General features: G+C 52.9%; 1 pseudogene; it reads left to right on the forward strand.

Moving 5' to 3' along the window:
• The first annotated feature begins 11851 nt into the window (after nucleotides 1-11851).
• On the forward strand, nucleotides 11852-13235 carry LOC120678213 (annotated as a pseudogene).
• Nucleotides 13236-13643: the final 408 nt, after the last annotated feature.

The raw sequence follows: 13643 nt of genomic DNA on the forward strand, positions 1-13643 counted from the left end.
GACAGGACTTCCCCGAAGGCTTCGAAGACGGCAAGTTCAATCCCATCCTTTGATGCATGTTTCTGTCCTAGTTTTTATGAACACAACCAAATGGCCTGTTTTATAAAATTGCATATGTTTTACTTGCATGAAAACACGGTTGAACGGGATAAAATGTGGATTTTCGAAAGATAAGCATGGACGGGATGGACGGCATTTCTGTGTGAATTGTCGATTGGTGTGCTTATGCCTGTGTGGCAGGGCAATGAAGGGAGAAATCCATCTTATCGTGTCTAAGGACCGAGTTGGTGTGTCATCTCACCTAACTCCACTTTCGTGCAAACCACTCGACCGTTGAATGGGCAACGGCGTAGCATAAATCCCACTAGTTGGTGTGGTAGCCATCAGGAGAGCTGAGAGCAACGGGTGACTAAGGAAAAGGGATAAGCCCCGAGTGACTTATGCCCGGTCATATCTAAGTGAACGGTCGATGACCCCTTGGTACATCCTGTGATGGCTAGTCAGGCTTAGCTATGGTGGGTAATGGCTATGTTGGGATCTACACCGACACGACGGTGTTCGATTTGTGGTATCCTGCTTGTGGGTAAAGTTGCACACCTCTGCAGAGTTAAGAATCTATTCGAATAGTCCGTGCCCACGGTATTGGGCGAGTTATGGTGTGGTCACATAACTAGTGTTTCAGTGGGATGGGCTGGTGTGAGTTGTTTTGGAATTGTGTCCGGCAGATGTGCCGTGTGCTACGACGGACGGGGAGTCCGGTAGCAGTTTAAAAATTGGAAACTCCGTGTTACTTCTGAAATTGATTTTTCATAAAGGTTTTCTTTAAAACAAACCCCTGCATAAAATATCGTTTTTCTGCAAATTAAACCATAACCTTATCCTTGATTTACCTAGGCATATTATTCTGATTTAACCCCTCCGTGGGTGTGGTTGGACTTGCTGAGTACGTTCGTACTCACCCCATTCTCACTTTTTCAGAAGAAGACCCGGACTTCGTTCCAGACGACGCCGAGTAGGGTTATCGTTCTACACCCAACCTTGCCTGTGGAACCGGCCCCGTTGAGATGCCTCCGCTGTCGCAGTACTCTGAGCCCGTAGTAGACCCTATGTGGTTTGCAGTCTGGTGTTATGTTGTAGCTTGGTTAATAATTATCATCATCTGTATCGAGTGTCCTCCAAGGTTTGTACGGTTTTGAACCATCTGATGTAATAAATGTGGCATCAGCCTCCTGGGACTGGTGTTTTGTATCACATTTAAGTCTTCTCTTATGAGGGGACGCTTCAGGTGGTATCAGAGCCGTAGGTTGGCCGTAGGACGTGACCCTAGGAGCGAAACCCGTTTTTGGACCCTTTACCTTAGGACTTTTCTATCCTTAATCCTTTCCTCACACAAACACTTACCTTTGGTTCTTGCCCTATTCCAGATGGCTGACAATGGATGGATTGGCGGAATCTGTTTCGCAGAGCCCGGCCTTCCCAAGTTGTTGATACTCAGCCTGGAACGCATCGGAGTTGTGGATCCACCAGAGTTTCTCTATCGGGAGTACGACTCCAAGGGTACTCTTCGGTGTGACCTGATGATCTTCATAGCAAGGAGCACCCGCTATCCTGATGTGGACCCTTGGTTCATCTCCACCACTGGATTCTGTTTCCCGGATACCTATCGGAAAGCCGCCCGTAAAGCCCTGCGACGGCTCCGAGTGATCTACAAGCATCACCTTCAGCGGACTCCTATGGGGTTCTTCCCGCCAACTGAAGGAAGAGGACGCACCTGGATTGCCCGAATGAGATGACTCGGGAGGGAAGAAGAAGATCTGGAAGACACTGTATCCCACCTGTCCATCTACCTCACCGGCCTGGATGAGCTCTACCGTGAGCAAGCAGCACAACTAAAGCAACAAGTTCACAGAGCAGAAAAGGCAACCCAGGAGCTGGATGAACAGCAGACAAGGACCGCACATGCCGAGTATTCCCTGGCTGCTCTCCAAGTCCAAATGGATGAAAAAGAGGCAGAACTGGAAGAGCAGCGGACAAGGGCCGCACGTGCCGAGAACTCGCTAGCCGCTCTCCAAGCTCAGATGCAGAGGTACGAGGCTCGCTGGGGAATAGGTGGATGGATAGAGGAAGACGAAGAAGAGGAAGAACCCATGGAAACCCATTGGGACGTTGGCACTCAGACTGAAGAAGAAGAACCCGAAGAAACCCACTGGGATAAAGGAACTCAGACCGAGGATGATGTGATGGATCACTACCTTCCACTGAAGAAGCGCTACTTTAGAATTGAGGAAGAATCCCCATGATAGGAGTAGTCTCTAAGCTAGAACCTTTGCTCTAATAATCATGTACCCATGAAGTTGTACCCCATCATGATGCCATAAATAAAAACCATCTACCCCTTTGTGTACCGCAAATATTTGTGCAAATTTTTCACCATATCTTTGTTTTCAGATGGCTGAGGAAGGTTGGACCCAGGGCGACTGCCAAGCTGCACCTGGCTTCCCCAGCCTGTTGATCAACGCCCTGGAGAGCCTTGGCGTCACGGAACGCCCAAGGTACTACAGCAGAGAGTACGAACACCATGGCACTCTCCGCTGCAGGGTGATCCTAGTCATCGCCAGAAGTGATCGCTACCCCAACATCCAGTCCTGGCGAGTGACCGCTACAGGGTTTAGGCACCAAGACACCTATCCCTTGGCCATCAGAAAGACACTCCGCTACCTGTGCCGGATTTTCGAAGAACACCTAGCACCCACGCCAATGAGGTTCTTTCCGCCGGCCATCAGAACCCCTGTTTGGGAAGCCCGCATGAGAAGCCTGGAACGGCGCCGCCATGAAGTAGACCCTTTGTACCAAGTGGCTAACTATCTGGCCGCTTTGGATCAACTCTTCGATGAGCAGGCCCACCTGCTGAGGGAGCAGACCAATCGTGCCGAGCAAGCTGAACTCGCGGTGAGGCTCCAACAGGTCCGAGCAGCCCAAGCCGAGGCAAGAGCCGCAGCCGCGATCAGCAGTGAAGCAGTTGCACAGGAGAGCCTCAGACAGGCCCGAGACCGGCGCATGCAAGAATGGACCAGAAGTGGGACCCCAGTTCCGGCCATCGGAGAAGACCAGGTTCTACTTGGGACACCCGTCATAGGATGGGGAGCGCTCTTTGGAAGCCCTCGAGCTCCACCCGAGAACCCCGAAGGGTCTACTGCTGTCAGAGAAAGAGAAGTTGCTGCTCAGCCCCAAGAGAACGGGAACCCGGAGGACGACGAGCCGCTTGTTTCCCCGGAAGCACGCACCACCCCGGAAGATGACTCGCCCCGCGAGTAGAGTGTCCAACCCTACCCTGTTGTTGTACCCTTCTAGCCCTTCCAGTTTAAGTTGTATTCCTAGTTTGAACCTGTACCCGGACGTGTAGTACGCGTTCTAGTCTTGTTCCTGTGTTGTACCCTACCTCGCTTTAGTAAAAGTCGCTTGTTTGCCTTGTTGTGTGCTTGTTGTGTGTGCCTTTCGGCAGAAGGTTAATTCTGCCTTTTTCAAAAATACGAATTAAATAACTTAAACATCACCAAATCCCAAACTCACAAAAACCGTACCAAATCTGCAGATGGTTTCCCGAAGCGTCACGAGGGCCTCCCGTGTCAGGGACCCTGCAGCCGCTGATGCAGGAGTACGCCTTAACGGGCAAAACCATCCTCAGGAAGAACAAGAAGTGAGTCAGGGCAGAGGAGAAAATCAGGATGCACAGCTACCACCACCACCACCCTTCGTGGACCTGGCATAAGTGATCCATAACCAGACTCTCATACTGGAGACACTGGCCAATGCTCTAATGAACAGGCAGCCACGAGAGCAGACCTTCAACGACAAGCTAACAGCTTTTCTGAGGGCCAAGCCACCCACTTTTGCCGGATCCAGCAACCCCTTGGACGCAGATGACTGGCTCCGCGTGATCCAGAGGAAGCTCGAGCCGTTTGGGTGCCAAGATCGGGATAAAGTCCTTCTGGCAGCACATCAACTCACCGGGACTGCCCTAGCCTGGTGGGAAAATTACTGCGCTGCCGCTCGAGATGCCTCCACCATCACCTGGAATGAATTCGTGAGGGAATTCCGCCGTTACCACATCCCCTCGGCCACCATGAAGCGCAAGGCGGATGAATTTCGCGCACTCCAGCAGGGGAATATGACGGTGGAAGAGTATACACACCAATTTATGGAGCTGGCTCGCTACGCACCCGAAGAAGTGAACGACGACGAAAAGAAACAGGACATGTTCAAGAAGGGACTAAATCCAGAACTCAGGACCCTGCTCACTCCTCAGATCTACCCTGATTTCAACACCCTGATGAACAAGGCAATCCTCACGGAGAGGGCCAAGATCGATGAAAGAAAGGATAACAAGCGCAAGTTTTTGGAGAGCAAGGCACGCCAGCAGGATCGTTTTCAGAAGACCAGAAGTCTCAGCTACAACGCACCAAGGTCCCAAGCCCCAATGCAGTACAAAATTCAGTCCCAAGTGACAGGACCACGGGCCCCTAACACACAGCCCAGAAGCCAGAACACCATGAGGGCCTCACAGAATAATGCGAGCCAGGTCACCAATAACAACAGCAATGTGAGGGCCTGTTTCAACTGCCGAGAGACAGGGCATTTCATCGCTGACTGCCCTTATGCCAAGAACAAGCCAGCTACTTCAGCTTTCTCTAACACAGTGAACGGACCCAAGCCAGTGCTGACCGGTGCCAACCGAGTACCCCTCCGCGGCAACAGCAACAACAATAACAACCAGCAGAGGCAACCTCAGCAGTCTTTTGGACGAGCCCGTGTCAACCACATCGATGCACAGGAAGCTCAAGGAGCCCAGGGCGTAGTACTCGGTGAGTACCTAGTCAGCTCAACTCTTGCAACAGTACTGTTTGATTCTGGAGCATCACACTCATTCATATCTTCGAGTTTTGTGGAGAAACATAAAATACCTACGGTACTACTAAAGACACCCCTATTAACCCGGACGCCCGTAGGAGACATCAGGTGTCAACTGGGTTGTCTACGGGTAAGGATCAATTTAAGTGGGGTAGAGTTTTTAGCAGACCTAGTAGTACTTAAGTCAGAAGGGATAGATGTGATCCTTGGAATGGACTGGCTAAGCAAACATAATGGCCTCATAGGTTGTACGGACAAGGTAGTACATCTGACAAACCCAGAGGGAGTCCGAGTGACCTGTCATACCCGGGAAAGAGGAGCAAACCCGATGGTGTTTAGCATAGAAGCCAAGTCCCTGGAAGAAGTCCCAGTAGTGAATGAGTACCCCGATGTCTTTCCCGAAGAACTTCCCGGTATGCCACCAGATAGGGACATAGAATTTGTCATTGATCTTGTTCCTGGAACCGCCCCCATAGCCAAAAGACCCTATAGGATGGCAGCCTCTGAGTTGGCAGAGTTAAAGAAACAACTAGAGGAGTTGCAACGGATTGGCTTCATCAGGCCAAGTTCGTCGCCTTGGGGAGCCCCGGTTCTATTTGTTAAAAAGAAGGACGGAAGTATGAGGTTATGTGTAGACTACCGGGCACTAAACGAAGTCACTATCAAAAACAAGTATCCCCTACCCAGAATCGATGACCTTTTTGACCAGTTAAAAGGAGCCAGGTACTTCTCCAAGATTGACCTGAGGTCTGGCTATTTTCAGCTCAAGATCAGGGAGAGCGACATCCCGAAAACAGCTTTTGTCACCCGGTATGGTCAGTTTGAGTTTACGGTGATGTCTTTTGGACTGACAAATGCACCTGCCTATTTCATGAACCTCATGAATAAAGTGTTTATGGATGAGTTAGATAAGTTTGTCGTAGTCTTCATTGACGACATACTTATTTACTCGAAGAGTATTCAGGAGCACGAGCAACACCTGAGGGTAGTTTTGGAAAAACTGAGAATGCATAGGCTATACGCCAAATTTAGCAAGTGTGAATTCTGGCTGGAGAAAGTAGCTTTCCTTGGTCATATCTTGACCGCGGAGGGAGTAGCAGTGGATCCCGAGAAGGTCGAAGCAGTCTCCAACTGGCAGCAACCAACCAATGTCAGTGAGATCAGGAGTTTTCTCGGATTAGCTGGGTATTATCGGAGATTCATTGAGGGATTTTCTAAGATAGCCCGGCCCATGACAGAGCTGCTCAAGAAAGAAAAGAAGTTCACCTGGACGGAGTCGTGTGAAAGGAGCTTCCAGGAGTTGAAGCGAAGATTGACGACAGCCCCAGTGCTAACCCTGCCGGATATTCATCGGGACTTTGTCATCTATTGTGATGCGTCCCGACAAGGATTGGGTTGTGTACTGATGCAAGATGGGAAAGTCGTTGCATATGCTTCCCGTCAACTCAGGACCCATGAGCAAAATTACCCGACTCATGATTTGGAACTTGCAGCCGTAGTGCATGCACTCAAGATCTGGAGACATTATTTGATTGGAAATAAGTGCGAAATCTTTACCGACCATAAAAGTCTGAAGTATATCTTCACCCAGCCAGACTTGAACTTGAGGCAAAGAAGATGGCTAGAATTAGTCAAAGATTATAACTTGGAAATTCACTATCACCCTGGTAAGGCCAATGTGGTAGCCGATGCCCTAAGTCGGAAATCCTACGGGCCCAAGAATGACCATTTACGAGAGGAGATGGCACGATTAAATGTGCACATTGTCCCTCGAGGCTCCAGTCAAGTACTGAGCGTTCAATCCACTCTAGAAGAAAGAATCAGGAAAGCCCAGAGAGCGGACAAGGGACTGATGGAAATCCGGAGGCAGACCGGAGAAAATAAGGCGCCAGACTTTAGAGTGGATAGTAAGGGAACGTTATGGTATAAAGATAGGATTTGTGTGCCCCAGAAGGGAGACTTCAGACAGATAATCATGGACGAAGCTCATAACTCGGCCTACTCCATCCACCCAGGATCCACCAAAATGTATATCGACCTAAGACAGAAATATTGGTGGAATGGGATGAAGGCAGATATTGCACGATTTGTCGCCCATTGCGATACTTGCCAGAGAATCAAAGCTGAACACCAGAAGCCGGCAGGATTATTGCAACCCCTACCTATTCCGGTTTGGAAATGGGATGAAATAGGGATGGATTTTGTGGTAGGCTTGCCCAGAACCCAGAAAGGACACGATTCCATATGGGTAATAGTGGACCGACTCACTAAAGCGGCTCACTTCATACCCGTACGGACCAACTACGGCGGAGAAAAGCTAGCCAAGCTTTACGTGGAAAATATAGTGAAGTTGCATGGTGTACCCAGCCGAATTGTTTCAGATAGAGGGACCCAGTTCACCTCTAGATTTTGGAAAAGTTTGCATAAAGCCATGGGCACCAAGTTAGACTTTAGCTCCGCTTATCACCCCCAGACGGATGGGCAGACAGAAAGGGTGAATCAGATTATGGAAGATATGCTGAGAGCGTGTGTCCTCACTTATGGCAGAGATTGGGAACAAAGCTTACTCTATGCCGAGTTCTCGTACAACAACGGGTACCAAGCAAGCTTGGGCATGTCACCTTTTGAAGCTCTCTACGGAAGAAAATGTAGAACCCCTCTGATGTGGTCAGAAGTTGGAGAACGTGCCCTAGTCGGCCCCGCACTCATAAAGGAAGCAGAAGAAAGAGTTGCCGAGATTAGAGAAAAGCTGAAAGCAGCCCAGTCTCAACAAAAGAGCTACGCCGACAAGAAGAGACGCGAGATAAGTTTCAACCCAGGAGATTTCGTGTATCTCAAGGTATCACCCATTCGAGGAACCCGAAGATTTTAGGTACAAGGAAAATTAGCCCCTCGGTACATTGGACCATACCGAGTTCTGAAGAAGGTTGGAGCGGTAGCGTACCGTTTGGAACTACCAGAAGAAATGTCAGATATACATCCGGTGTTCCACGTCTCACAGCTAAGAAGATGTTTGAGAGTACCCGAGGCAGAGCATGTGCCAGTAGAAACGATAGATCTACAGCCAGACCTACGATATCAAGAAGTACCGGTCAAGATTCTCGACACGGTCACCAGAAGGACCAGAAACTCTGAGGTACGGATATGCAGAGTCCAGTGGAGCAGACACGGAGTAGAAGAAGCGACGTGGGAACGCGAAGACGCTCTAAAGAAGGAGTTTCCCCACCTGTTTAGGAACCAGCCGAATCTCGAGGACGAGATTCATTTTAAGTGGGGTAGGTTTGTAACATCCCGAAAATTCACTAAATAAATCATGCGCTAAAGTTGTCTTTCGTTGAGCTCGACTCCCCTCAAACCCTGAACCCTAATCCCCAGAACATCCCCCGAGCAACCCGACACCCGAATTCAATCCACGTCCCATCTTTTTCCCATCCAACGCGACGCGTCGTGACCGGCCGCCGCGAATCCCGCCCCTCCTTTTCCCCCTCTCCTTTTTCCTCTCTCCCCTCCGACCGCGTGCCCCACCTCCCGCGGCCGCACGCCCCGCGTGGCCGACCGCGGCCGCAGTCGCCGCTGGCGCGCACCGCCCCCCCTCCTTCCTTTATCCTTTCCCTCTCTCTCCCATTTTCTTTTTCTCTATTTCTTTTTCCTTTTTCCCATTTCTTTTTCCCCTTTTCTCTTTTCCTTTTTCTTTTCTCTCCCTCCCTCCTTCCTTTCTCCCTCCTCTGCCTCACTCCCGCTCGCTCGAGCCTCGCCAGGCCGGCTCCCTCCCCGCACTCCCTGCTCCCTCTCCGGCCTGCCCTGGCCCGCCTGCCCGCACGCACCCGCCCTTCCCCGAGCACGGCCGCACGCCCGCGCCCCCTCCCCGCCCGCACCGCCCCTGCCCGCGACGCCGCCACGACACGGCCGCCCGCGCCGCGCACACCGACGCGGCGCACGCGCGCACGCTGCTGCTCCTGCCCCGACGCGTGCACACAAGCGCGCGCCTCGCCGTGCCCATGTGAGTGCCGCGCACCGCTCGTCGCTGCGCTGCCCGCTGCCCGCTGCCCCGCTCGGCGCCGCTCGCGCGCACGCGCCGCTCCGCCTCGCCCCTGCGCGCCACGACGCGGCCGCCTGACCAGCGCCCCGCCATCACCGCCCCACCGCACGTCGCGACGCCCGCCGCTGGCGTCTCGCCCCGGCCCCGCTCGCCCTGTGCCCGTGTGCAGCCGCCGCGCCGCGCGACGCCTAGCAGCAGTGCCGCCGCAGAACCGCCGCCTCGCCGCTCGCGCCGCCGCTGTGCCGAACAGCGCCTCCCCCACGTGCTCGACGTCGGCCTCGGCGCCCACGCCCTCACCGCACGCCGCGTCACGACGAAGGAACGCCATTAATGGCCGCCGTAGAACTCGCGACGCCGGCCACCTACCCCGCCTCTCCACCGGCCTAATCCGGCTATAAAAGGCCCCCACGGCGTCGCCGTCCCTCCCCAAACCCGGCCGCCACTCACAGCACCCTTCCCTGCTTCCCTAGCACCGCCACCAGAGCCGCCTAGCGCCGCCGCCGCCTGCCCTCGTGAAGCCGCCGCCTCACTCCACCATAGCCCGAGCTAGGTAGGGGAATCGGAGCTCCTCCCTCCCCTCTCCTTTCTCTCTCTCCCCGGTCGCCGCCGTCGCCCAGGCTGCCCGAATCGGGCCGCCGCCGGCGAGCCGACGCCCTCCCCTGTTCTGCGATGGGAGGAAGGGGATGAGTGGCCATTTTGCGTTTAGGCCCTCCCTCTCCTCCCAATCTAATAAAGACCTTTTTCCATTATAACCCTTTTTCCAAAAACACCCTCCCTGTTCTCATATTTTGCAAACAAACCCTCCGTTATTCAAACTTAATAATACCCAGACCCCTACACTATTCTAATAAGCCCAAATATTCTTAGAAATCATAAACAGGCCTCGGGTTCTCCCGAATTAATTACAAATAGGCCCCTGACCCCTCAACCGACCCACAAACCCTTATAAAACCCATAATTTCATGTAACAAACGACCTCTGATCAACCCGAAACTTTACCACGCCTCTCATAACTAAGTCTTGGCCATGCCGTTAGGAAACCATTCAAAGATGTTACTTCTATCTCCATATTTTATGTGTTTCCGATTTGAGCTCAACGATAGGTCTTTGTACTGATTGGATGCTTGTTGTGTGTGCTATAGATCGCAGTGTGAATGAAGGAGAGCCCGCTAGTGAGCAGTTCTACGAGCAAGGGAACGAGGATCAGTTCCACGACCCCGAGCCCGAAGGACAGGACTTCCCCGAAGGCTTCGAAGACGGCAAGTTCAATCCCATCCTTTGATGCATGTTTCTGTCCTAGTTTTTATGAACACAACCAAATGGCCTGTTTTATAAAATTGCATATGTTTTACTTGCATGAAAACACGGTTGGACGGGATAAAATGTGGATTTTCGAAAGATAAGCATGGACGGGATGGACGGCATTTCTGTGTGAATTGTCGATTGGTGTGCTTATGCCTGTGTGGCAGGGCAATGAAGGGAGAAATCCATCTTATCGTGTCTAAGGACCGAGTTGGTGTGTCATCTCACCTAACTCCACTTTCGTGCAAACCACTCGACCGTTGAATGGGCAACGGCGTAGCATAAATCCCACTAGTTGGTGTGGTAGCCATCAGGAGAGCTGAGAGCAACGGGTGACTAAGGAAAAGGGATAAGCCCCGAGTGACTTATGCCCGGTCATATCTAAGTGAACGGTCGATGACCCCTTGGTACATCCTGTGATGGCTAGTCAGGCTTAGCTATGGTGGGTAATGGCTATGTTGGGATCTACACCGACACGACGGTGTTCGATTTGTGGTATCCTGCTTGTGGGTAAAGTTGCACACCTCTGCAGAGTTAAGAATCTATTCGAATAGTCCGTGCCCACGGTATTGGGCGAGTTATGGTGTGGTCACATAACTAGTGTTTCAGTGGGATGGGCTGGTGTGAGTTGTTTTGGAATTGTGTCCGGCAGATGTGCCGTGTGCTACGACGGACGGGGAGTCCGGTAGCAGTTTAAAAATTGGAAACTCCGTGTTACTTCTGAAATTGATTTTTCATAAAGGTTTTCTTTAAAACAAACCCCTGCATAAAATATCGTTTTTCTGCAAATTAAACCATAACCTTATCCTTGATTTACCTAGGCATATTATTCTGATTTAACCCCTCCGTGGGTGTGGTTGGACTTGCTGAGTACGTTCGTACTCACCCCATTCTCACTTTTTCAGAAGAAGACCCGGACTTCGTTCCAGACGACGCCGAGTAGGGTTATCGTTCTACACCCAACCTTGCCTGTGGAACCGGCCCCGTTGAGATGCCTCCGCTGTCGCAGTACTCTGAGCCCGTAGTAGACCCTATGTGGTTTGCAGTCTGGTGTTATGTTGTAGCTTGGTTAATAATTATCATCATCTGTATCGAGTGTCCTCCAAAGTTTGTACGGTTTTGAACCATCTGATGTAATAAATGTGGCATCAGCCTCCTGGGACTGGTGTTTTGTATCACATTTAAGTCTTCTCTTATGAGGGGACGCTTCAGATGGCTGCCGGCGGAGAGGCGTAGGCGGCCGCGCTGGTGCAGGGACGCAACGGCAGCCGGCGGAGCTGCGGAGGCGGCCGCGCGCGGTGACAGGGCGCGACCTCGGCCGGCGGATCTGCGTCTGCGGGCGCACGTGGCGGCAGGGCGCGCCCGCGATGGCTACGACTCGTCGGCCCATCCATGGCACGGCGACGGCGTTGCCCTTCCATGACAGCTTCTCGAGCTCGGCACGCACCCAAGCCGAGGACATGCCGCCCCCCATGAGGCAGTCAGAGATCTGCGAGTGCTCAAGCAGGCTGAGCAGCAGCTGGTCGACGGTGAGGTGGGAGTCCCCGCTCTTCTTATGCGTTCCAGAAGGCGCCGTTCGGGTGTGAGGACGTGGTGCGGTGCATGAAGGAGAACCACGCGGTGATGCGTGGCGGCGCTGGCGTGGTCTACCGTGCCGAGATGCTCGGCGGGGAGGTCGTGGCCATGAAGCGCATCGTGGTGGCTGGCGGCGGTGGGTTCCAGGCGGAGGTGGAGACTGCACGGTGACCACGGAGTACCCGCGCTCGGCCCAGCCGTCGGCGGATATGGCCAGCGTCGGGAACGCGCGGTCCTGATCCCGGCCCGCATGGATCCGGTGCCTGCTGGAGGCGTTCCTGCTGTGCCAGGAGGAGTTCCGGGTGCTAGCGCCCGAGGCGCGTCGCCGCGGGACGCTGCCAGCGCAGGCGGAGCGGCTGGTGGCGGAGTTCGAGGACCGCGCGGTCAAGACGCTCGATGTCTGCAACGCGGCGCGCGACGGGGTGGACCAGGCGCGCCGGTGGGAGCGCCTCGCCTGCATCGCGGCGTGCGTGCTTCTCGTGCCGGCCGAGGGGGAGATCCACGAAGGCTAGCTGCGCCGCGTGCGGAAGGCCCTCGCGGACCTCTCCGTGCTCCTCATCGACGACGCGGCGCCGGCGGGGTCGCCTCGTTCCTCGCCTGCCACCGCAACCGCTCCTTCGGCCGCGCGCGGGCGTCGCCCTCCCGCGCTGCAGCCCATCGTGGCCGGCCTGGCCGCGCCACGCTGGAGCGAGGCCTCGGGCTTCACGCACCGGCCTACGCCATGGGCTGCCTGCTCCACCTCACCGCGTGGGCGCTCGTCGCCGCCGTCCCCTTCCCGGACCGCAGCGGCGCGCTCCAGGCGAACCACCTCCCGGCCGCGCCGCCGCGCGCCGTGTTCCGCTGGGCGCCGCCGCTCCTCGCGCTCCCGCCGGCGACACCAGTGAGGCAAGATCTTAGTAGCCTTGTTCCCGGAACCATCCCCGGAACCGGAACATTCCCGGAACGAGGAACAACATTTATGAAGAATTTTTACACTAAATTGTTCCCGGAACGTTCCCGTTCCCATTCCGGAACGAGGAACGTGGCCACGTTCCACGTTCCCGGCTTCTATGGGCAAGATATGTTCCCGGCTTCTATGGGCAAGATCTGCGAGGAGAGAGAGGGGCAGAAAGAAGGAGATGAGAGAGAGGGAGAGGATTCAAATGATTTTGAAAAGCTCCCCAGCTAGAGGTATCCAGAACATCATGTTCTCGACTGTGTAGAACACGGAACCCAAAAATATGTATGCATACGTATAAAAAAGTGTTGTACACCAACGAGATACAAATCTGACAAAAACAGGTACAACACATATCCCAAGTACAGAATGGACGGTGTAAGCATCTAGGCCCTCTAGGTATGTTTCGGTGATTAATGACAACCATTATTGTGACTAATGAGTTTGTGCAGCTTAATGAAACATTATTGCTCATTTGGTCATATGTTAAAGAGCCCCCTAAATTCCATTGTTCAAAAAGGCGATCTCGGTATTCAACTCAAATATATATCAAGACTAAGGATCTTTCTAGTCCTAAGTGTCATAAGGTTGAGAAGGACACTTAGTATAGGTTTTATAGTTTTGTAGAGGTCACACTATTAAGAGGGGTTAAGGCTAAGTAACTTGAGCATGGACATGGTCAATCAAAAATGGATGCACACTATGGTCACTCAGGTTCTAAAGAAATTCAAATAAGTGGTTTTCAACCTATATCTCAAGAATATTTGGATTTCATTCAAGACTCAAATCAGAAAAGGCAAAATCAGAAAAAAGTCTATATACCGGTTTAACCGATGACTCCATTTTTCTATACGTCGGTTAAACGCAGTTATCAGAGTCTAG

Source organism: Panicum virgatum, chromosome 6N (genome assembly GCF_016808335.1).
Source record: "Panicum virgatum strain AP13 chromosome 6N, P.virgatum_v5, whole genome shotgun sequence".
In the NCBI taxonomy this organism is placed as follows: Eukaryota; Viridiplantae; Streptophyta; class Magnoliopsida; order Poales; family Poaceae; genus Panicum; species Panicum virgatum.